This window comes from Notolepis coatsorum (assembly GCF_963971535.1).
Source record: "Notolepis coatsorum genome assembly, chromosome: 1".
Taxonomy (NCBI): Eukaryota; Metazoa; Chordata; class Actinopteri; order Aulopiformes; family Paralepididae; genus Notolepis; species Notolepis coatsorum.
The window spans coordinates 80,583,133-80,609,113 of NC_140165.1; the positions used below are offsets into that span (position 1 = coordinate 80,583,133).

General features: G+C 42.3%; 1 long non-coding RNA gene across 1 annotated transcript; it reads left to right on the forward strand.

The window, feature by feature from the left end:
- Positions 1 to 458: 458 nt before the first annotated feature.
- LOC311242745 lies at positions 459 to 13,223 on the forward strand. Its single transcript, XR_014620638.1, has 3 exons — positions 459 to 610; positions 5,161 to 5,403; positions 12,255 to 13,223. It is a non-coding gene; the product is annotated as an uncharacterized lncRNA (long non-coding RNA).
- Positions 13,224 to 25,981: the final 12,758 nt, after the last annotated feature.

The window sequence follows — 25,981 nt, forward strand, 5'->3', positions numbered from 1 at the left end:
TAGTGACTGTCTACCTGCATATATAACTGTGTCCACTAGAGGGAGCCCTAGGCGGAGACACTCAGGAGTACTACCAGGTGGCGTGTATAAGTAGCTATGTCTCCTCCCACTTCTTTATCTCCCCCATGTCTCTCAGTGAGAGAAGACCTGTAGAACTGCTGCTCTTCATGTGAATAAATAAACCACGCCAGTTAAGGCTCAAGATAGAAACCATGCCTCTTGACCACATTATTGTCGCCCTATAGCCGAATTCTGTTAACAAATAGATATATAAATAAGTAAAAAGGTTCACTCTAATAAGCTAATTAGCAGTATAATACAGTACAAAATATACATAAATAAAACAAATCTTCACATTAATTAAGTTCCTCTGTCTCTCTCTCTCAAACCATGGGCCGCAGTTCCCCAGCTGTCCGCCAGATGGCGCATGAAGCCAGGAAGACAGGACAGATGGCGGCCACGACAAAGATGTAAACAAACCAACTCCATCCAGTTTGTGTGAGAAGCTATTGTTTTGTGTCCGTTCACGTAGGGCCACTAAGTCAAACTTCAACTACATTGGAAGACGATGTCTCTCAGCAGCCGTGCTTCGGACAGGATCTACACTTTAGTAAGTAACGCTTGTGTTTGTGCTTTAACAGGCTGTAGGTGTTCCATCCAGGTAGGGTGTCGTTGTGGGGCAGCTATTTTGTTTTTATGCCCCTGATTTTGAGGACATTTGAGGTTAAACATCCGGACTCTAACATATTCGTTTAAAAAGATAAGTAAAACATTATAAATGAGCTAACTAACATTAGCTGCCACGTCTTGTATGGTGGATCAGGATGCTAACTAATTATCCCTGGTGGCTAGCTCCTATTTATTCTCTCTCTCTCTCTCTCTCTCTCTCTCTCTCTCTCTCTCTCTCTCTCTCTCTCTCTCTCGTGTGAGTGAGAGAGAGAGAGAGAAAGAGAGACACAGAGATGGAGAGAGAGAGAAAGAGAGACAGTCAGAGAGAGACAGAAAAAGAGAGACAGGGAAAGAAACTAATGAGGTTGTGGCATGTCAGCAATAATTAAATAACATTATAGACATTGACAAATAATTGGCAATGTATAAACAATTAGCTAATTAGCTAATCAACAACAATGTTATCAACAGTCAGGGGAAGGAGTCATCTCTCTCTTTTTCAATTGAATTCAGTTATTGACATGAATAGTTACTGAATGTTGCCAAAGCATATTACACACATATAAATACAATGTTACAATATTAGCATGAATTCAAGTAGATATTAAATTTCATACATGTTGTGACTACATCTGTGTTGATGTTACACATTTCCAGTTGTTTGAATGATGTGGCTACTAGGCTAGGACTGATCTGTGACCCTTTCTACTTACAATAGTAGTACCTACCTACCCTTACAATCTGTGTATACAACCTTCTACAAAATGCATACATAAATACATCTATGTATGCTTATCCAGTGCAATAACTTGCAAAAGGGCAATGTGCAATAGACATACATACATACATACATACATACATACATACATACATACATACATACATACATACATACATACATACATACAAGTATACATACATACATACAAGTATACAAGTATACATACATACATACATACATACATACATACATACATACATACATACATACTCCTAATAGACAGTCTCCTCCCCACCGCATGTATATATTCTCTCCCCGCCGTATGTATATCTCTCTCCCACCCACCCCCTCCTAATGTACAGTCCCCTCCCCATCATGTATACTGTCAGGATCTTGGGGTAACAGTACTGTATATTTGAATACCGTTTATGTCACAAATGTATCAGTACTAAATACCTACATGTCCCTATGCCATAAATGTCATGTATGTTGTGTATGTCATAAATGTCTATATGAATTGAAAATGGGGGACCCTGATGGAAACAAGACAAACGTCTTTCTCAGGTCTGCATCCCCTTAACAATTGTGTGTATCAGTGGAGGTTTCTCTATGACAACACGTGAAACACAAATTCACTCATAATTAATAATTATTATTAATTTACATATATATATATTTTTTTTTTAATTATTATTATTATTATTATTTTATTAGAAAAGTTTTCCTCTGTAAAAAAATGCCAGTGAATTTTTTTTTTTTCAAAAATGGTCAAAATTGACAGCTCTGAGCAGGCCTGCACTGCAGTAATGACTGCAGTAATATTCGTGCAGAATAACTGCACAGGTTGACCCAGGATTAAATAAATAATAAATAATAGCCAATCAAAATAGGCTATTAACTTCATCTAAGCACGGTCTGTGCAGTTAAACTCTTGCCATTGAATGGGGGATTGAATGATTGACAGCCTTGACAATCCAATAATACACGGAGGATGAATGATTGGCAGCCTTTGAAATCCAATCAGAGTCTGCCTGGTAAAATACCTGCGGAACTGCAGCTGGACTGGCGTCAGTGTTCTAGTCAAAGTTGTGTTGTATCATCTCATGTGTGCAATTTGCCTGAAGAAGAACATTAATTTGCCTAATATAATCATTCATATTTTAACCCTTTATCTGCCAGGGATTATTCTGATCTTAATCCACTGTCTGCCAGTACTGTAAGTCTATGGAGATGTTCCCCTTCTTTGCAGGGCTATAACTTTTTAAATTGTATTGCTAAATTGACATTACTATGGCCCATTCAACGTCAAGTATCTATCGTTTAGGATGTAGCAACGTTCTACTTTTTCATTCACATATTCATACTAAAATACGGTCTAAAGTATAAATATGTTTTTATCGTTTTCTGCAGCATTCTGCAGAACGCGAGTTATAGCTATAAATACATATATTACATCATCAAATGTAGTTTGATACCGATTGACGTCAGATAAAAAATGTCAATTGTACAAGGTCCTAAACGTCATGCCTCATCATCTGCTGGTGACCGGAGGGGTGGGGGGGGGGGGGTTTATAAGTCCGTGGCCGACGTTAAATCATTAATGTAGTATGGGCGATACATAGATCACAGCAGTTTATATGGATCATAATAATCAAACGCACTAAAACTTACCGCAGCTTCCTCTGACTGTTGGGTGGTCAGCGTGGAGCAGAAAGTTCGCGATTATGGGATGTTGATATATGCGATCCATTTCCAGGTTGTATAATAGTATATACGTCCAAATCGAGTTATTGGCAACGGATCGCTATCCAGTGTATCAAGCTCGAGTCCCGGGAGCAATAGCGAGTGGCCGGACGAAATATGGTTGAGCACCACTTCCTGCCGCGTCACTTCCTATTTGGGCGATTCGCAGATCGGCCACCAGATGGCGGTCTTGAACCGTTGGAGAGTTGAGAGGAGATCAACAGCAAGTCTCAAGTCTCCGTGGGTAAAATATGATTGACATGACAGATTTTTGAAATATTGATCTCAAAGATGCCTTACGGCGTCATTGGCAGATTACGCATGGCGGAGAATGACGTGGTAACACGTCATTGGCGAATAAAGGGTTAAGATCTTTATTCACTTGTTCACTTATTGTTGTGCACTGCATCGTTTACTTGGATGATATATATATTTTTTTAAATCTCAGTTGAAGACTAGTGTAGTTGTAGTTGACGTGAACGTGCCGTCTTGGACTGTGAAGGCAAGCTAACTTGTAGCTAGCTACTAGCTTAGCAAGCTAGTAGTTTACAGTACAGCTGTAACAACACAGTAGGCTAAATTAAACTTTGCGCCGACATTAGGACCGAAGTATAAACCAGCAACTGAGCAACATGAAGAAGTGGACTTATGCATCTGGATCAGAAAAAAGTAAGTTGTAATGTTTGTATGACGAAAGCCTGCTTAGCCTGGATGCTAACGTTAGCCAGCCGAATTGTTTAGAGAACAATACTTGTAGTAGACTTGATTAAGGGATTGAAACGTTGTTAACGGCTATGTCACATATAAACACAATGTAATGTATCACGTTGGCTGCTGGCTGCTAATGCAGCCTGCAGATAATATTTGCATGTGCACGGTGTTAGTGATGCTGGCTAAATGAATGAACGTTGTGTCTGAATGTTTGCCGCTAGCTTGTGGCTAGGCTAACGCACTTTGCTGAAGGTGCACAGCTGAGCTAGTGTCTTTGTGGCTTTCCCGGTTTGTCACGTGAGATTCACTTTGGTGTGTGTGCTCTTATGAATGAGAACTGCTATCTTGTCCGTTGTGTGGGTTTGCGCTGTGTCTGAGACAACGGGTGGCTTGTGTGTTGCGTGAGATGCAGAAGTAAACATTGCCAGGCATTCTGGTTAATGTAGTCATTGTAGTTCTCCCTCTTTTCACCCACAGTTAAAGGAGACATGACATGCTGGTTTGATGAAATGTATAGTGTAAATGAAATGAATAGTGTATGTATATTCAATAGTAGTATTGATAGTATATTAATATGTATATTGATATTGATATTAATTAATTGATTGATTGGTGTTGGTATTAATATTAATATATAGTGTATATTAATATTATGTTTTCATCTGTGTCCACTGACCACTGACACACAGTGGGGGATGTTTTAAAAATATAATTTAATATATAATATAATATAATAATTTGTGCTTCACCTAAAAATTTGGTCACCAGCCTCCACTGGTGTGTATTGAGCCGTACTGTATTGTACCCATTCTGCAATCTGTTAAATAAAGTTTTCATTCATTCATTCATACATACATACATACATACATACATACATACATACATACATACATACATACATACATACATACATACATACATACATACATACATACATACATACATACATACAAGTGTGTACTCTCTCTGTCTCTCTATCTGTGTCTCTCTCCCTCTTTCTCTCTCTGCCTCTCTCTGTCTCTTGTCTCGCCTCTGTCTATAATCTGGCATATTTACACAGAAATGATCATTTTGACTGTGTACTGTGCCTATTTTAAATAAATACAAATAATAAATTATTATTCAAATACGTATTCTCTCTCTCTATGTGTGTCACTCTGTCTCTCTCTGTCTCTCTATCTCTCTCTTTTTCTCTCTCTCTCTCTCTCTCTCTCTCTCTCTCTCTCTCTCTCTCTCTCTCTCTCTCTTTCTCTTTCTCTTTCTCTTTCTCTTTCTCTTTCTCTTTCTCTCCCTCTATCTCTCTGTCTCTCTCTCAGATCCTCCTGGCTATAGTAGTATTATCCTGGTCCTATGTGATCTATGGCAGCAGGATAGCAGCTCAGTGGCTCCTGGAGAAGAGGACCATCCTCTCGCCGCATGACTGACAGATGAAAGCAACCAATAGTGTCCTGTCATTACACAACTGACACCTAAATGGACCAATATGTTCACTGCGTGTCCGATGGATTGACCCTTATTGGACTTAAAATGATCCCATCACTGCAAACAAGCTTAACAAGGTTAGTACAAGTGATTTGTATTATGGCTGCCACCAGGGTGAGACATTTCCCCTCCAGTTAATAAACTCATGATGACGCCAGTGTTACTGGTTAATAAACTCATGATAATAAACTCATGACGACACCAGTGTTACTGGTTAATAAACTCATGATAATAAACTCATGACAACACCAGTGTTACTGGTTAATAAACTCACGACAACACCAGTGTTACTGGTTAATAAACTGATGATAATAAACTCATGACAACACCAGTGTTACTGGTTAATAAACTCATGATAACACCAGTGTTACTGGTTAATAAACTCATGACAACACCAGTGTTACTGGTTAATAAACTCATGATAACACCAGTATTACTGGGTAATAAGTTCATGACAACACCAGTGTTACTGGTTAATAAACTCATGATAACACCAGTATTACTGGTTAATAAACTCATGACAACACCAGTGTTACTGGTTAATAAACTCATGACAACATCAGTGTTACTGGTTAATAAACTCACGACAACATCAGTGTTACTGGTTAATAAACTCATGATAACACCAGTGTTACTGGTTAATAAACTCATGACAACACCAGTGTTACTGGTTAATAAACTCACGACAACACCAGTGTTACCGGTTAATAAACTCACGACAACACCAGTGTTACTGGTTAATAAACTCATGATAACACCAGAGCTACTGGTTAATAAACTCATGATAACATCAGTATTACTGGTTAATAAACTCATGACAACACCAGTGTTACTGGTTAATAAACTCATGATAACACCAGTATTACTGGGTAATAAGTTCATGACAACACCAGTGTTACTGGTTAATAAACTCATGATAACACCAGTATTACTGGTTAATAAACTCATGACAACACCAGTGTTACTGGTTAATAAACTCATGACAACATCAGTGTTACTGGTTAATAAACTCACGACAACATCAGTGTTACTGGTTAATAAACTCATGATAACACCAGTGTTACTGGTTAATAAACTCATGACAACACCAGTGTTACTGGTTAATAAACTCACGACAACACCAGTGTTACCGGTTAATAAACTCACGACAACACCAGTGTTACTGGTTAATAAACTCATGATAACACCAGAGCTACTGGTTAATAAACTCATGATAACATCAGTATTACTGGTTAATAAACTCATGACAACACCAGTGTTACTGGTTAATAAACTCATGACAACATCAGTGTTACTGGTTAATAAACTCACGACAACATCAGTGTTACTGGTTAATAAACTCATGATAACACCAGTGTTACTGGTTAATAAACTCATGACAACACCAGTGTTACTGGTTAATAAACTCACGACAACACCAGTGTTACCGGTTAATAAACTCACGACAACACCAGTGTTACTGGTTAATAAACTCATGATAACACCAGAGCTACTGGTTAATAAACTCATGATAACATCAGTATTACTGGTTAATAAACTCATGACAACACCAGTGTTACTGGTTAATAAACTCATGATAACACCAGTATTACTGGGTAATAAGTTCATGACAACACCAGTGTTACTGGTTAATAAACTCATGATAACACCAGTATTACTGGTTAATAAACTCATGACAACACCAGTGTTACTGGTTAATAAACTCATGACAACATCAGTGTTACTGGTTAATAAACTCACGACAACATCAGTGTTACTGGTTAATAAACTCATGATAACACCAGTGTTACTGGTTAATAAACTCATGACAACACCAGTGTTACTGGTTAATAAACTCACGACAACACCAGTGTTACCGGTTAATAAACTCACGACAACACCAGTGTTACTGGTTAATAAACTCATGATAACACCAGAGCTACTGGTTAATAAACTCATGATAACATCAGTATTACTGGTTAATAAACTCATGACAACACCAGTGTTACTGGTTAATAAACTCTGCCCCAGTGTCTGTGTTTCCTCCAGAAATAAGCACGGCCACAAGTACCCGGATATGCCGGTCAGCTGGTGTTTAGAATGTTGGCCATCGCACCATGGTGATATTATAGTTCTAGAGTAGAGACATCGACAATCTGATGGTGTCCACAGTCCAACCTAGACAAACTCTGTCTATCTATGCTTCTGGCGTGTAACTGCACCATGGCAACTGTTGATTCTTGGAATTTAAAGACCCAGTACAGTGATGCTAATTACGTTATTATTGTGGAAAGTTAAAGGTGTGGCGTCTGTAGTGTGGTAGTGAAAGGGTTAACCTTCTGTAGTGTGGTAGTGAAAGGGTTAATGTCAGGCGTGTTACTTCACACCTTCAGACGTATTATTTGATTTGTTATAACTGTTTTAGTGCTGCACCCTCTCTGAGTGCAGCCAACTCTCAGTACGTTGAGCGAGCCAGCCAATGCCAAGTCAAGTCAAGTCAAGAGTCAAGAGTTTTAATTGTCACGGCATACAGGTATACAATGAAATGCGGGTGGTCTTGCCCGCAACGATGTGCAATACAGTGGTACAACATAATAGAATAAAAAAAAAAAAAAAACATTGTGCAGTTAACAGGTAACATGGAGTGACATCTCGGTATCTGTACATAGTTATTTACAGAGCATATGGGACATGCTAGTTAGCTTTGGTAGTGCAATACACTGTTCCTGTTATTCTAATTTAAAGTGTCCTTTCCTTTTGGCCATAAGTGTGCGTGTGTGCGACATGAGTGTGTGCCCGCTCATGTTAAAGTGTTAAGTGGCTGCTCGTGTGTGAGCGTGCACAGCGTGCGTGTCGTGTGTGTGTTCATGTGTGCTTGTGTGTGGATAGTTCAATGTTCTGAGCACTCAATGTTCATTGTTCAGGGCTCTGATGGCCTGGGGGAAGGGGCTGAGCCTAAGCCGCTCTGTCCTAGTAGCTGGGGTTCGCAGGCGTCTGCCTGACCTCAGCAGCTGGAACAGGCTGTTATTGGGGTGGTGAGGGTCTTTCATTATCCTGCAGGCTCTGGATTTGCACCTCTTGTTGTATAGAACCTGCAGGGGGGGTAGTGCAATACCCGTGGTACGCTCGGCTGAGCGCACCACTCTCTGTAGGGCCTTCTTGTCCTGTGCCGTGCTGTTTCCATACCAGGCAGTGATGTTTCCGGTCAGGATGCTCTCTACAGCTCCTGAGTAGAAGAACTGGAGTATCTTCCCCGATACTCTGAACTTCCTTAACTGTCTCAGGTGGTAGAGGCGCTGTTTCGCCTTCTTTACTACTGTGTCTATGTGTGTTGACCATGTCAGGTTAGGGCTGGGCGATATGGCCAAAAACGTTATTGCGATAAAATTATAAAATTATTTTCATATAACTCGATATCGATAATTATCGTTGATATAATTTCTGTCAAGTTTAATTAACTTCTTATGCCCGGCGCCGATGGACGGGCTATTAATAGACTTGTTTTGCTGCTGCGAATGTCTCGAGTTGATGTCGTCATCAGTCCGCGCACGTTCTTCTAACCCCAGTGCATAGATTATTATATTCCACCAGGGGGCAACCTACCGCCACTGGATCATATGCATTATAAGAATGGAACACAGTTAGCCAGAGCAAGCGGTGTATCCCACGACAATGTACTAAAATCACCCTAAAATACTCCGTTCCGCCCCAATACATTGCAACGACGTCCACCGCATACCCCACACTACTCTAACCGTGGCCTCAGAATTCACGCCACACACCCACTCGGCACGTAAACTATAATTAATAGCGGCATGCAAGCTAATGATCCTAGCCAGCCTTGTTTACTACCCAGAGGTGCACCGCGGGTTTCCTTCACTGTCGCCATCTCCTTCACTGATTGGTTGTTAGTGCGTGTGCTCATATCCAAGCTTGGAAAATCGATATATCGAAACTTTGCGACCACGTTTCATGTTTATTTCGAGGAAATAATTTATCGCGATAGTTATCGTTATCGTTTTATCGCCCAGCCCTATGTCAGGTCCTCTGAGATGTGGACCCCCAGGTACTTAAAGCTGCTCACCCTGTCCACGGTAGCCCCGTTAATCATCAGTGGTGTGTGCGTCTCCTGCTGTCCTCTCCTATAATCCACGATCAGCTCCTTGGTTTTACCAATGTTCAGGAGCAGGCTGTTGTCCTGGCACCAGCGTTCCAGTACCTCAACCTCCTCCCGGTAGGCCTTCTCGTCGTTGTCCGAGATCAGCCCCACCACCACCGTGTCGTCTGCGAACTTCACTATGGAGTTGGAGCTGAACTTGGCCACACAATCGTGTGTGTAGAGTGAGTACAGCAGGGGGCTCAGAACACAGCCCTGGGGGGACCCGATGCTCAGGGTGATGGTGTTGGAGGTCTGACCCCCCACCCTGACCGCCTGGGGTCTTTCGCTCAGAAAGTCCAGTACCCAGGCGCTCAGGGCGGAGCTCAGACCTAGCTCGATCAGCTTGTCCACTAGTCTGGTGGGGACTATGGTGTTGAACGCTGAGCTGTAGTCAATGAACAACAGTCTCACATAGCCCCCCTTCTGACGGTCAAGGTGCGAGAGGGTGCTGTGCAGTACCTGGGAGACCGCGTCGTCGGTGGACCTGTTTGTCCTGTATGCAAATTGCATAGGGTCCATATCACTGGGGAGGGAGGCACAAATGTGGTCCTTGACCAGCCTCTCGAAACATTTCATGACCACAGAGGTGAGTGCCACCGGTCTGTAGTCATTTGGACATTTTGGGGAGGGTTTCTTCGGTACAGGGATGATGGTAGACATCTTGAAGCAGGCAGGGACCACTGACTCCGCCAGGGATTGATTAAATATGGCGGTGAACACTGGGGCCAGCTGGTTGGCACAGGACTTGAGTATGCGTCCTGTTATGCCATCTGGGCCAGCAGCCTTCCTGGTGTTCACCTGCATAAATGCTCTTCTCACACTGTGTTCCGACAATGAGAGAGCGTCCCCGCCCCCCGCGGTTGCCCCCCCCCCCCCTCCACAACAGCCGGCGCACAAGTGACGTCACTAGCCGGAGAGCCAGCAGCGCCACTGTCTACACCAAACCGAGCGTAGAAGGTGTTGAGCTTGTCTGCGAGGGAGGCATCGTCGCTCCCCATTGAGGGGGCGCTGACTTTATAGTCAGTTATTGTCTTCAGTCCCTGCCATAATCCTCTTGTGTCGTTTTGTGCCATTTGTGTCTCCAGTTTGTCAGCATATGTCCTCTTAGCAAGTTTAACAGCCTTGCGTAGAGTATAGACTGAAGCCTTATGCTCCTCCATGTTTCCTGACTCTCTACCCAGGTTGTAGGCGGTGGTGCGAGAGTTCAGAGCTGCTCTAATAGTGCTGTCCACCCACGGTTTCTGGTTTGGGAAAACCCGCACCGTTTTCCTGAGGACAATACCATCAGCTATTGTTGTTATGTAGCTCACCACTGTGTCTGCGAGCTCGCTGACGTCACTGGCGCTTCCTTTGAACATATCCCAATCCGTATCTGTAAGCACGTCCTGGAGCGTGGCCTCTGATTCGTCGGTCCACTTCTTTGTCTCACGTGACACGACGGCGTCACGTGATCTTTGTTGATATGCCGGAAATAGCAAGATGGAGTCGTGGTCGCTCGAGCTTGAGGACCCCGTTAATGGCGGAGCGGCTACTGCCTTGTAGCCGGCTCTGAACGGGGAATAACAGTGGTCGAGTGTGTTCTTCCCTCTGGTGGAGCAAGCGATGTGCTGAAAAAAGGACGGCATCACTTTCTTCAGGTTTGCCTGGTTGAAATCGCCGGCCACTACCATCGCTGCGTCTGGATGTTTGATCTGGTGTCTGTTGAGGTGTCTGTTGAGGTGATCGTGTAGTTCTCCCAGCGCTTTGCCCGTATTCGCGTGTGGGGGAATATATACGGCGGTCATGATGACCGCGGTGAACTCCCTCGGGAGGTGAAACGGACGGCACAGGATAGAAAGGTGTTCCATGTCCGGGGAACACGAGTTCGAGAGAACATGCACCCCTTCGGGATTAACCCAGGAATTGTTCGTGAGGAGGCAGACCCCGCCGCCGATGCACTTTCCTGAGGCAGCCGTTCGATCTGCACGTAATACTGTGAAGGCGTCCGAGGGAGAGACGCTTTTGTCCGGAGTCGCCGACGTGAGCCATGTCTCCGTGAGACACATGATGTTGATGTCTCTCATCTCCCGTTGGAACCGGACCCTCGCCCTTAGGTCATCCATCCTACCCTCCAACGAACGGGCATTCGCCAGAAAGATGGATGGAATTGCTGGGCGGTAAGCAGCTCTTTTTAGTCTCAGTCTAATACCTCCACGTCTCCCTCTGTGTCTCCTCCTGCCGTAGCCTTTGTTCTTTTCCTTGCCGCCATTCTCCCGTCTGATTTCTGCTGGCCATTCTAGGTCAAAAGTGTCTCCAAACTCCTCTTTGAGCCCGGGGTTCAGGTCCATAAGTGTCTGACGGTCGTATGACGTACCCGCCAGTGTTGCTTTAAATAAAAAAGTAGAAAAAACAAACATAATAGCTAAAAGTGTGTACATCGTTGCGGAGCTAAAACCAGAGGCGTCTGACCGGGGTCGCGTCCTCTCAGATATCCGCGCCATGTGCAGATCACATGACGTATTACAGGAGGTGAGAAGGACTTGGTTAGTCTACTTTTGAAACGTCTGTGGTCGAGTTCTGTTATGTGTTCTGTTAGTCCTCCTTTAGCTTCACAGTTAAAAACAGACGACATAAGAGCCTATTTCTTTCACTCTTGATCATGCATCAAGAAGACTTCAAACTGACGTCTCTCTCTCTCTCTCTCTCTCTCTCTCTCTCTCTCTCTCTCTCTCTCTCTCTCTCTCTCTCTCTCTCTCTCTCTCTCTCTCTCTCTCTCTCTCTCTCTCTCTCTCTCTCTCTCTCTCATTCCAGCTCAAACTGTGGACACTCCAGAGAGAACCCAGACACTCTCCAAGTGATCCTGGTGGGCTTTGAACCCCCGACCTCCACATCACACACGAGAGACTTCCTTTAAACATTTTTTTTTTGCATTTTTACAGTTTTTCTGGTCACGCAGGACCGATAGAGGAGAGGGAGAACGGGAGGAGATGTGGGGAAGACATGCGACAAATATCGCCGGGAGCGGGAGGCGAGCCCGGGACGGCCGCGTAGGTGTGCGAGGCACTATGCGGTGCGCCACGAGGGCACCCACGAGAGACTCTTTAATGTACAAAACAATGCACAGTGCAGGACCCACCACCTCTAGTAACAAAAGACACATGAAAACCCCTCAAGAACCTCAATGCTGACTTGGGAGCGGTATGGACAGCAACCGGTTCGGATTCAAACTTTCAAACCATCACGACAGACTGTTTGACAGAACCCCCACTGTCTGGACAGATCTAGATAGATAGATAGATAGATAGATAGATAGATAGATAGATAGATAGATAGATAGATAGATAGATAGATAGATAGATAGATAGATAGATAGATAGATAGATAGATAGATAGATAGATAGATAGATAGATAGATAGATAGATGGACAGATGGACAGATGGACAGATAGATAGATGGACAGATGGACAGATGGACAGATAGATAGATAGATGGACAGATAGATAGATAGATGGACAGATAGATAGATAGATGGACAGATAGATAGATAGATGGACAGATAGATAGATAGATGGACAGATAGATAGATAGATGGACAGATAGATAGATAGATAGATAGATAGATAGATAGATAGATAGATAGATAGATAGATAGATAGATAGATAGATAGATAGATAGATAGATAGATAGATAGATAGATAGATAGATGGACAGATTGAGAAAGGTCACAGGGAATTTAAATCCTGGTTATATGTTTATTGTTTATGTGAATTCTAAAATAAATAAATGGCATTTTGTTATTATGACACTGTTCACCACTTGTCTAGGTGGTTTATGTGTGTGTGTGGTTGTGAAGGGAATTATACATACACCACTCATTATTATTAGGGATGTCCGATATTATCGCCCTACCGATATTATCGGCCGATATTGGCATTAAAATGTGATATCGGAAAATATCGGTATCGGTTTAAAAAAACCCTTTTTTTTTTTTTTTTTTTTACATTTCTATAGCCTTTATTTAGCCAGGCAAGCAAGTAAGAACAAATTCTGATTTTATTTATTGTCAAAAGTATGCATAATGTTGTGTTAATTCCACAACAAGAGATATGTAATGTTAATTACCTGAAATTATTCCTTTTTTTGGGGGGGGGGGGGGAAACCCTGCATATATTGGTATCGGTTGATATCGGTATCGGAAATTAAGAGTTGGACAATATCGGTATATCGGTATCGGTAAAAAAGCCAATATCGAGCATCCCTAATTATTATATATATGGGGGGTGTCGGGGGCGGCTACGTGGCGTAGTGGGCAAGGCGCTCGCCACGAATGCGGAGACGCTGGGATCGAACCGCTCCACATTGCTTTCAGTTTAGCTGGTCGTTCATACTAATACACATTGGCCGTATTAGGGGGTGGGAAACTGATGGGTGGGGATCGGGCGTTGTGGACAGCGACTCCTACAGGTCGGTTGGTGCGCCTGCGCAGTAGAATCAGGAAGTGTCGGGGGCAGCGTGAGCCTCCCACGCGTTACTCCTCGTCACTGAGAGATCGAGCTGCGCAGGTGAAAAGATGCGACTGCTGTTACCTCAAGTACCGGAGGGGACTTGTGCTATGTATGACTTAGTCCACATTGCAGCCGGCTTGTGGGAGGCAAGAAACAGCGTTCGTGACAGGGGAGGGTTGAATTGGATGATACAAAAAATTGGGATGGGAGAAAATATAGAAAAATGGGAGAAAAAGTGGATCAAAAAAAACATGGGGGGTGTCGGGAGAACCCAAGAGCAGAACACAAGGCAGAGGAGAATGAGTTGTTTTAGGTTATTTAATGAAAACCCAGGGAAGGACAAGGTGGCAGGTAGTGGAGTGCTGGGAGTGAGAGGAGACAAACGGTGGACGGGTGTCCATGCGGTCCCGGGGAGGTGCAAGCTGGTGAGGTCTGTAGGTGTTTTTTTTTTATACATACACTCCTCTCATTATCATACATACACTCCACTCTCATGAATTCTGCAATCTCTTTCTCTCTCTCTCTCTCTCTCTCTCTCTCTCTCTCTCTCTCTCTCTCTCTCTCTCTCTCTCTCTCTCTCTCTCTCTCTCTCTCTCTCTCTCTCTCTCTCTCTCTCTCTCTCTCTACCTCCCTCTCTCTTCTAACAATGGTAACACAGTTGTTTGTTCTCCAATCCCTGAGATAGAGTTTGTGACGAGGTATAGAGACACACACCAATGTCTTTCCATGTGTTACCCAACAGAACTTGTAGGTGTTACTCAAACACAATATCTCTTCTTTCTCTCTCTATCTCTCTCTATATATATATACTGTACAGGTGCAGCTCAATAAATTATCGTGGACAAGTCAATATATTTTGCTGTATTGCTGCAGTATTTTGTGCAAAAGGAGCCCCAACCAAGTACTGAGTGAACATACATGAACATACTTTTCAGAAGGCCGACATTTCTATATAATCTATTTTTTAATGTAATATTCAAACATTCTGAGATACTGAATTTTGGGCTTTCTTGAGCTGTAAGCCATAATCATCTAAATTAAAACAAATAAAGTCTTGAAATATTTCATATATATATTTCAATATTTTTGTGTGTAATGAATCTATAATCTAGGAGAGTTTCGCTTTTTGAATTGAATTACTGAAATAAAATTACTTTTCCACAATATTCTAATTTATTGAGCTGCACATGTATATTACTCTATTCACACACACTTGCTTTCCGTGCATTATAACTCGAGCACACACACACAGAGACACACACACAGCTGTTATTTATGTGATTCAGACCGGCGGTTGCTGTAGTGATACACACCACAAACGCCTTTGATGTTTTGTGTGTGTGTGTCCAGTCTCAGATATGTAAATGCTCTTAATGAAATGGGTGAGCAAGAGGGAGAGAAGAGCTTCTTTTGTTGGTCAATCAGGTGAATCACACATTCTGTTAAGCAAAACACATCAGACAGACACATCCCCTTTCTCTTTCTCTCTCTCTCTCTGTCTATCTCTCTCTCTCTCGCTTTTCTCTTTCATATTATATGTAATTAGAAAAATTCAACAATTCTATATGACTTGTGACTTGAATCTGTGGAATATGTTTATATAATGTTTATTATATACGTATGTTTTGAACAAAATCTAATATAAATGATTTATTTTCCAGCACCTTACATTTACATTTAGTCTGCATTTAGCTGACGGTGTGTGTGTGTGTGTGTGTGTGTGTGTGTGTGTGTGTGTGTGTGTGTGTGTGTGTGTGTGTGTGTGTGTGTGTGTGTGTGTGTGTGTGTGTGTGTGTGTGTGTGTGTGTGTGTGTGTGTGTGTGTGTGTGTGTGTGTGTGTGTGTGTGTGTGTGTGTGTGTGTGTGTGTGTGTGTGTGTGTGTGTGTGTGTGTTCAAACGATCACCACCATGGTGCTCGGATATACAGCCCTCGGAGCCGACCTATCTCCCCGCTGTTACGCGTTTTACGCAAGCCGAGGTAGAGACTGTATTACGCACGCTCCCCAATAACAGTGCATCTGGCGTGGACGGTGTCTCCTATGAACAGCTCAGAGCTACGCAGCCCGACATTTTAACATCCATATTTAACATCTGCTTGGTGAACAGGAGTGTCCCTGATTCATGGAAGGGCGCTCTCATCTATAGGATCCCCAAAAAAGGCAATATCCCCGACGATCCGTCAACCTGGAGAGACATTTCCCTTTTACCCACCATCTATAAAGTGTTCATGAAATGCGTTCTTGCCCGAATCCTCCCGTGGCTCGTGGATGAAAACATATTATCTCCCAAGCAAAAGGCCTACATCAATCGGCAAGGCATGAATGAACATGTGTTTTGTCTCAAAACGGGTATCGACGACTTTAAGCACGGGTCTAGTGAATACTTTGCTGTTTTTCTGGACTTCCGTGATGCGTTTGGAACTTTAGCACACAATGTTATGATTACAGATCTTGAGGAAATACATCTGCCCCAGGTTTATATTGACATTGTCAAAAACGTGTATTGTGGTTCCTTTATACAGGTTATCTGTGGTAAACAGCTCACAGACCCCATCCCTCTCCAAGTTGGTGTTAAGACTGGTTGTCCGTGGAGTGCTGTTAATTTTGTTATAGCAATAAACCAGTGGTTGAAGTGGCTCTGTATGTGTGCCCCCGCTAATGTAATTTCCCCTAACCCCGCACAGGGGTATGCAGACGATGTACAGGTTGCCTCATATCATGCGTCTGAAACAAACACCATGCTCTCCAGAACTGACTCCTTTTTGGAGTGGTCTGGATTAGAGGTTAAGGATTCAAAATGTGCAGTGTTTTATGAAAGGCGGAGTGGGGGAAACCGTTGGTATCACTCAAGCACAGACACAATACCTGCATTCACAATTGGCAATAAACCCATTACAGTCTATTCACGTCATCAGACATACACATACCTGGGTCACAAGTTTAATGTGGCAGGTGAGTGGAAAGAACAGGTAGATGAAATCATCTCTGAATACACCAGCAGACTTGATTTAATTCATGCATCACCACTTCCACTCATCATGAAACTTGAGGCAATCAGAGTAATGGCATTGGCCAAAGTACAACATCTGTTCTCCAATGTACATATTCCACGAAAATCACTACATGATTTGACTAATAAAACCGTACACCTAGTGAGACAATGGACTGGCCTCAACACACATACAACACACAACATTATATTTCACAGTAAACGTGAGGGTGGTCTGGGTGTTCCCAATTTTGAATGGGCATATATTGCTACACGGCTCTCCCCATCTGTTGAATATGCTGAACAGTGACGACCAGTATGTGAGAATGCTCGCCCGTTCTTCTCTTTTCTTGGACCTAAAAAGACGTAAGGTCCCCCTGGCGCGTGGTTCGGACCCTAACTTCCTAGGCTTCAAGAGAAAGCCGAATGGAAAGCTGGACAGTCGCTCTCCTGGCTTCGGTGTGTGGTCAGACTGGCCGGACCTTAATGACATGTGTTGCTGGGCTGATGTTACCCTGGAGTGGGTGGGGTCTAACTCTGAGGCAGTGGCTGTCTCAGAGAATATTATATCTGACCCCAGTATCTCAGTCAGAGCATCTATGTCTGTGTGTGGAATGGATCACCAACTTCCACTGACTAATGCCCGAGGTCGCCTCCTGTGGGCACAACAGCAAAGACAGCGGGAACAATGGACTGAGTTGAGACTGCAGGGGAAGATTGCGTGTCTCCCTGCTGCGGACCATTCTGTCTCTCACTCTGTGTTCAAAAATGTTGCCATAGATGAGTGCATTGTTATCTTTACTCTGAAAGCGAGAGTACAGGTCTTACCATCTAAACTGAATCTCTCCATCTGGTTTCCAGGCAGTCATGCTCCTCACTGTATTCATCATGACAATAACCAAATAGCTGAAACCCTGTCCCACATCTTAAATGGTTGCCATGTATACAGGGGCCTCTACATAAGTAGGCATGACAGAATAGTAGATAGCGAAAGATATCTCTTATTTTTAGGTCCTCCATCACGCTGTTTAAGCATTCTACTGTGAAGCCAAGCATGTTCAACCTGTGCAATGATGATTCCATGTTCTCTAGTATTACAGCTAACACCCCTGATGTATTTGTGGTAAATGAACACCTTAGGGAGGTGTCCATTCTTGAGGTTGGCTGTACTTTTGACTACAGCTTAGAAGAAGCCTTCCTAACCAAAATGCTACAGCTACAGCAGACCATCTCACAGCTAGGCTACAGATGTAAACTCCTAGTTTTTATCTTTGGCAGCCTAGGGCATGTGCACAAGTTGGTTGTGAGGGGCCTACAAATAGCCGGTCTCCCCAAAAGGAAGGCCAAGCAGTTAGCCAGGTACTGCTCAGTATCAGCAATTATAGGAAGCCGCTCAATTTGGAGGAGGCGCTGTTACCTTTTCCCATGATTCTGCCGTCCATGCACCTTGTACCTGACTGTTCTTCATAATTTTCTGATTGCACTCGCATTGTTTATGTCCTTTGTATGAGGCTTCCTTGTACTTCTGTTTATGTGGACATAAATAAACATTTCATGTGTGTGTGTGTGTGTGTGTGTGTGTGTGTGTGTGTGTGTGTGTGTGTGTGTGTGTGTGTGTGTGTGTGTGTGTGTGTGTGTGTGTGTGTGTGTGTGTGTGACACACAGATACACAGACACACAGACAGATACACACAGACTCACAGATACACACATACACACACACACACACACACACAACTTACACACACAACTTTGTGGCTGCCCCACACCCAGGAGTAACAGACTGGCCACTACATTCGCTAAGCAGCGTTCCTGGCTCCAAAAAGCACAGCTAATTGATTAATTAACCCTTTCACTACCGCACTACAGAAGGTTAACCCCTTCACTACCACACCAACCCTTTGTCGTGTGGCAGTGAAAGGGTTAACCTTCTCTAGTGTCGCAGTGAAAGGGTTAACCATTTGGTAGTGTGGTAGTGAAAGGGTTAAACGATAATCCATTCCGTGTGCGTCTCCCTTGTGACATCCCAAAGGGCAATTCTTGTGAACAGCTTGTTTGGGGCTTGTTAATCTTCCAAAGCAAAGCAAAGCAAAAATACCTTTTCCAAAATACAGGACCTTTTAATTAATTGAACCTTATACAATGGCTTGTGTGAATATCTGATTGTGATTGGCAGATAGGTGGACATGATTTCATACAGTTGGCAACTCACATTCTAATTATTTTATACTCACTGGGTATACTCATTCTCCAACGGACTTAAGACAAAGCATTTGCTCTTTTAGGGCCATTTAAGACATCTTAGGGCCGATTTTGGGATTCCCCAACTAGTGCTGGGCGATATGGCCTAAATATGATATCACGATATTTTCTGACCTTTCGGCGATACACGATACGCATCACGATGTTTTTCTTTTTTTCCCCAAACAATTCATTATGAGGCTTACCAAGACAGTATTTGAGTTTGCAAGCTAACATTAAAGACAAAATAAAATACCCATGCATTTAGCATTTTTATATTATATATTAGATTTAGATTATTGGATTATTAGATTATATATTGCATATATTTAGCAATGAGATATTATATGATTTAGATATGAAATATGATGAATTGAAAATGGGGGACCCTGATGTAAACCAGACGAACGTCTTTCTCTGGTCTGCATCCTCCAGTCCACTGTTGACTGTTGTTGTATTGAGCTGTACTGTATTGTACCCATGCTGCAATCTGTTAATAACGTTTTCATTCATTCAGTCGGCAAACAGAATCATTTTGATTGACAGTCGCGTCTGCCAATTACGTCACATCGCTTGCACCCGCCCTGCTGTTCTTAGCACCAATCGGCAAGCGCCTATTCATTTTTTACTTCCGCCATTGGAGAGCTCATTGACAACAACAATGGCAGCGGTAGCTCGCCGCGGCCAACGTTTAGCTTTTAGCTCCGCAGAATGACTAAACGACTGGAGGCATAATGATTTTACTGCAACGGATGTTATAATAAAAGCCTTTCCATACATCTGTCTGATTGAAAACTTTATTAACAGACCGCAGAATGGGCACAACTGAGTCAGATTATACGACTACGATATGAACGACTAATGCTTGCGATATCTAGGTCGACCACGGACGTTGCTATGTAAATACGCTGATGTTATTGAAAGTGTAACTATATAACGTTAATGCCACAAAACGAATGCCTTTGTTATCATAAGTAGTAACTTTTGATGCAGTAGTGTGTGTGTGGTAGCTGTTCAAAAGTGTCAACGTGTGGACCAGATTGACGCGACACAAGCCTCTTGGTCAAAACATCACGATATCCACGATACGTTTAAAAAGTGTATCGTTAATGAACTGTACCCGATATTTATATAATATCATATCGCCCAGCCCTATCCCCAACTGTCCCTACTAACACAACAGTAAATATAAGGTTTAAATAAATATAACACATTGTCATATTTATTTAAATTATGATTAATTCATTCCAAGGAGGCCTGTAGAGTTGACATGATGGAATCACTATGATTCCTCCCAAATAAAGCCCTTAAGAACACGGAGCACAACAGTCTGTCAAGTTAAGACTGCTCCTAAATCCTGCTCCTAGTCAGGGCCGAATCCAAGTTTAGGGACGGTTAGGGAATCCCAAAATCGGCCCTAAGATGTCTTAAATGGCCAAATGTTTTGTCTTAAGTCCGTTGGGAGAATGAGACCCAGTCTGTTATGGTACAGTTTAACAACATGGTATAATCTGTTATGATACAGTTTAACAACATAGTATAATCTGTTATGATACAGTTTAACAACATTGTATAATCTGTTATGGTACAGTTTAACAACATGGTATAATATGTTATGATACAGTTTAACAACATGGTATAATCTGTTATGGTACAGTTTAACTACATGGTATAATATGTTATGGTACAGTTTAACAACATGGTATAATATGTTATGATACAGTTTAACAACATGGTATAATATGTTATGGTACAGTTTAACAACATGGTATAATATGTTATGGTACAGTTTAACAACATGGTATAATCTGTTATGGTACAGTTTAACTGCATGGTATACTATGTTATGGTACAGTTTAACTACATGGTATAATATGTTATGGTACAGTTTAACAACATGGTATAATATGTTATGGTACAGTTTAACAACATGGTATAATATGTTATGGTACAGTTTAACTATATGGTATAATCTGTTATGGTACAGTTTAACTACATGGTATAATATGTTATGGTACAGTTTAACTACATGGTATAATATGTTATGGTACAGTTTAACAACATGGTATAATTAAGCATTACATCACGCAACGGATTGTGTTATACAAATTAGATCACGCCTATGGGTGGTTGTTAGGCCCGAGGCGCAGCCGAGGGTCGTTAGACCCCCATAGGCGTGATCTAATTTGTATAACACACGACTTCAAGTGATGTAATGCGTTTATACAATGACCGAATTCACCCAACCTTATTGCTATACAATAAACACACAGTAATTGAAGCATAATGGAGATTTATTCACAAAACCATCCACAGAGAAAGTAGATCCAATAGTAGATCCACTAGTAGACAGTAGACACCAGAGGGAGCTCCACAAACCATGTTAAACCCAGATTCGGCTCAAACAAGGGACTAAACGCCCTACCCACAGCTGTAAAGGAATGTGAATCACTACCCACTTTCAAAACCAAAAGAGAGCACCTACGGGAGACTGCAATTTGAAACTGGCCCCTGTAAATGTCCTAACCCAATCCCCTCCAATGTACAGTAAACCTAACCCAATAATACACAAGACCCTTTTCTTGGGACCGAGTAAGGTTTCTTTGATAATCCAATGTACAGTCCCCCCCCCCAACCACCTCCAATGTACAGTTTCCCCACCCCACCCCAACTACCCAACCCCCCCTCCACCCCACCTACCCAACCTCCTCCAATGTACAGTTTCTTCGTCAAATGTATATACTCTTTTTTAGACTCTTTTTGTATCACAAACAGTACTGTATTTGTAAATCTGGTATGTCATAAATGTATAGATGTAGCAGTACTGTCTATCTGTATGTCATGTATGTCTTATGTTATGATGAATTGAAAATGGGGGACCCTGATGTAAACAAGACGAAAGTCTTTCTCTGGTCTGCATCCCCTTAACAATTGTGTGTATTGAGCCATACTGTATTGTACCCATTCTGCAATCTGTTAATAAAATGTTCATTCAATCAATCAATCAAATCTGAAAAAATAAATAAATAAAAAGATCGACGGCCATTTTTTTTTTTTTTTAATGTCCGCAATTTTCTTTTGTTTCACAATGAGTCATGACAAATTAATTACATAATCCATGTGTATGTAACGAACTAACATATTCCAGTTGACTATCTTTTTTGGAGGATTCGTTCAAAAGCTATTCATACTTCCATTTTTCTATCTATGGCGGATTGATTCAGACAGAAAAAATAAGTAATTCGGTTGTGGGAGGGATCTGGGGTCACGTGGAGTGTGTTATACGAAATAACAACCGGTAACTTGACTGTTTCAGCCAATCAGAATCAAGAAATTTGCATGCCATTGTATATGGTACAGTTTAACAATTAAGCATTAGATCACGAGACAGAGTGGGTTATAGAAATTAGATCACGCCTATGGGTGGTTGTTAGACCCCCATAGGCGTGATCTAATTTCTATAACCCACGTTGTCGTGTGATCTAATGCTTTTATACAATGGCCGATGTCATCCAACCTTATTGCTATACAATAAACACACATTAATTGAAGATTTATTGACAAAACCATCCGCAGAAAAAGTAGTTCCCAAAAAAATAAAGAGAAGTTGCCTCCTTGTGGAAGCAGCTCGGAAGTGCAACTGTCTCTCAACTAACACATCCAACTGTTCTCACTAACACATCCAACAAACTAACACATCCAACTGTTCTCAGTAACACATCCAACAAACTAACACATCCAACAAACTAACACATCCAACTGTTCGCACTAACACATCCAACAAACTAACACATCCAACTTCTCCTTTTTTTTACCTACTTTCTATAGAACTTCATTCTTAGATGCTTCTATAGAAAGTAGGTAAACATTTTTTTTTAAATGCTTTGCCCTATAGAAAAAAAAAGTTTTCTTTGCCCTATAGGAGGTAAAACTATTTTTTAACCTACTTTCTATAGAAGCAGCTGGGAGGTGCACTGTTTTAAGTGAGCGTGGATTATTGAATTGATTGATTGCAAATTTTATTACTGTCCGCCTTGTTTCCAACTGGTTAAGCTTGGCGACTCTTTCGAAGTCGCCCTCTTTCGAAGTTGGTTATGCTTAGAGTTTGGAATCAGGGCTGGTGGTCTATCGCCCTGCTCTAAAGACAAACTCTAAGCATAACCAATTACCCACCAATTACATAATCCAACATTGTTTAAGAAACTAACACATTCGCCGTGACAGAATAGTTTTTGATTTAGTTGTTATGACCCTATATCAACATATCCATTCGTAAGGTTATTGTCCGCCATCTTGCTTTCACTTCTAAATCCACGACTGGCGGAGTGATCGTAATTCGGTTGTGGGCGGGTTCTAGGACCACGAGCCTGGGGTTATGACAAATAACCATGTGTAACTTGACTGTTTTAGCCAATCAGAATCGAGAAATTCGCATGCCATTGTATAACATGGTTTATTACATGGCGTTTTCACATTCGCCGAAATGCTTGCTTGTGATTGGTCAACAGCCCCCCGACTGCGGTCATTATTTTTCGATAATGACCGCAGATTTTTCAATAATGACCGCAGAGCGCAGCTGTTGGCAATCAAGCCCACTGACACACACTGCTGCCGGCGATGACAGGGGGCGGAGTGCCGAGCGGAGCCCGAACACAGCGGAGCCAGAACAGATCTGCTGCCCGCGCGATAATAATAATCACTTTATTTGGGCTGACAGAGCCACAGAACAACTGCGATTTGTCAAATGAATTAGGTATATTGTTAGTAAGTTAGCCATGTAATAAGCGGGATAATGTATAGCCTACTCGGTCATTGTCGCAAAATAATTGACCTTCACTCCGTTTAAAACACCTCGGCGCGGCGCCTCGGTATTTTAAACTCCGTGTCGGTCAATTATTTTGCGACAATGACCTCCTAGCCATACATTATCCCTTACATAATCTGTTATGGTACAGTTTAACAACATGGTATAATCTGTTATGGTACAGTTTAACAACATGGTATAATATGTTATGGTAGGGTTTAACAACATGGTATAATCTGTTATGGTACAGTTTACTAACATGGTAGATGAGTTGTAGATGGAAAATCATAATTTTCTAATCACTCAAAATAGTGTGTGTGCGTGTGTGTGTGTGTGTGTGTGTGTGTGTGTGTGTGTGTGTGTGTGTGTGTGTGTGTGTGTGTGTGTGTGTGTGTGTGTGTGTGTGTGTGTGTGTGTGTGTGTGTGTGTGTGTGTGTGTGTGTGTGTGTGTGTGTGTGTGTGTGTGTGTGTGTGTGTGTGTGTGTGTGTGTGTGTGTGTGTGTGGACTCATCTGTCCTAGTGCTCTGTAAGCCCTCTCGTTTTGGAACACAGCTGGAGATGGCAGGTCTTTTGTCTTGCCCACTTCACAAAGGCACACACACACACACGCACACACACACACACACACATACACACACACACACACACACACACACACACACACACACACACACACACACACACACACACACTCACACACACAAAGTGTCCAGATGGTGATTGAGTGAGGAGTAGTAAGAGATGGAGATTCACTCAAGCTAATTCTCCTCTCCTCTACTCTCAGGAATTCCCCCATCTCTTCTCTATACTCTCTCTCCTCTCATCTCCTCGCCTCTCATCCTTTTCTCTCTTCTCTATACTCCTCTCCTCTCCTCTCCTCTCCTCGCCTTTCATCCTTTTCTCTCTTTTCTCCTCTCGCCTCCTTCAGGAATTCCCCCTTCTCTCCTCTTCTCTACTCTCTCCTCTCCTCTCATCATTCTCTCTCTTCTCTCCTTTCTTATCCTTATTTTTATGGAATACGCTGCAAGTAAAACTTTGTCTAGAGGCACTTCCTACTGTAAATGCTTTTAAAGGTATGCTACGATTAGCCCTTCATGAAACATGTAACTGTTTTACCTGATGCTATTGCTGATGTGATTATGCTCCTTGCCACACAAATGGCCTTCTGTATTTATATTTGAATTGTATGTTTTTTGTTTAATGCCCTGTTTTATGTTGAAACTTGTTGTGTGCCGTGTTGGTCAGGACTCCCTGGAAGAAGAGATCTTGTATCTCAATGGGACATTACTGGATAAATAAAGGATAAATAAAAATAAAATCCTTCAGGAATCGCCTCATCTCTCTAAGTCCTTCTCTCTCCTCTCCTCCTCTCACAATCCCACCTCATTGCTCCCACATAAACACCTGTTTTCTATTAAAGGGGTGGTTGTGATGTGGACTGAAAACAGCTGCATTTACACTGGTGTTCAATGTTGTCACGATGCATCTCCGACTGCCTCCGGAGGGGGTTTGGGGACGACGACTGGATCCGTCCTCAAAGTGTCTCCGGGTTGGACCTAATTACTGCTTTGCCTGCTGCTTGCTAGCACCTAGTCAAAGTCTTCGCACAAAGGCCTGTTTTTTCTTACGTGGCAGTTCTATGTGGGTTGAACCTGTTTTCTGATTGGACTGTTGTCAATTGGGAGGCCATTTTCCCTGTGGAGACCATTTTATATGGGTATTTAAGATCCATCGTTCTTTCTTTGACATGTAACCCTGATGAAGGCCTGTTGCAGAAACATGTTGGTTTTAATTGTAAAGAACATTATTTTTAGAACATCCATCGGCCTCCAAGAGTTGCAGAACTTTTCTCCTTTGGTTGTATGTGGATTGGAAATGCGGATTGTATTTAGACTTACTGTATCTCAAATAGGGTCACAATGCCGGTCAAGAGAGTGAACAATTTAAAGTACCTCAGAGTCCACATATCCGAGGACTTGACATGGACCACACACATTG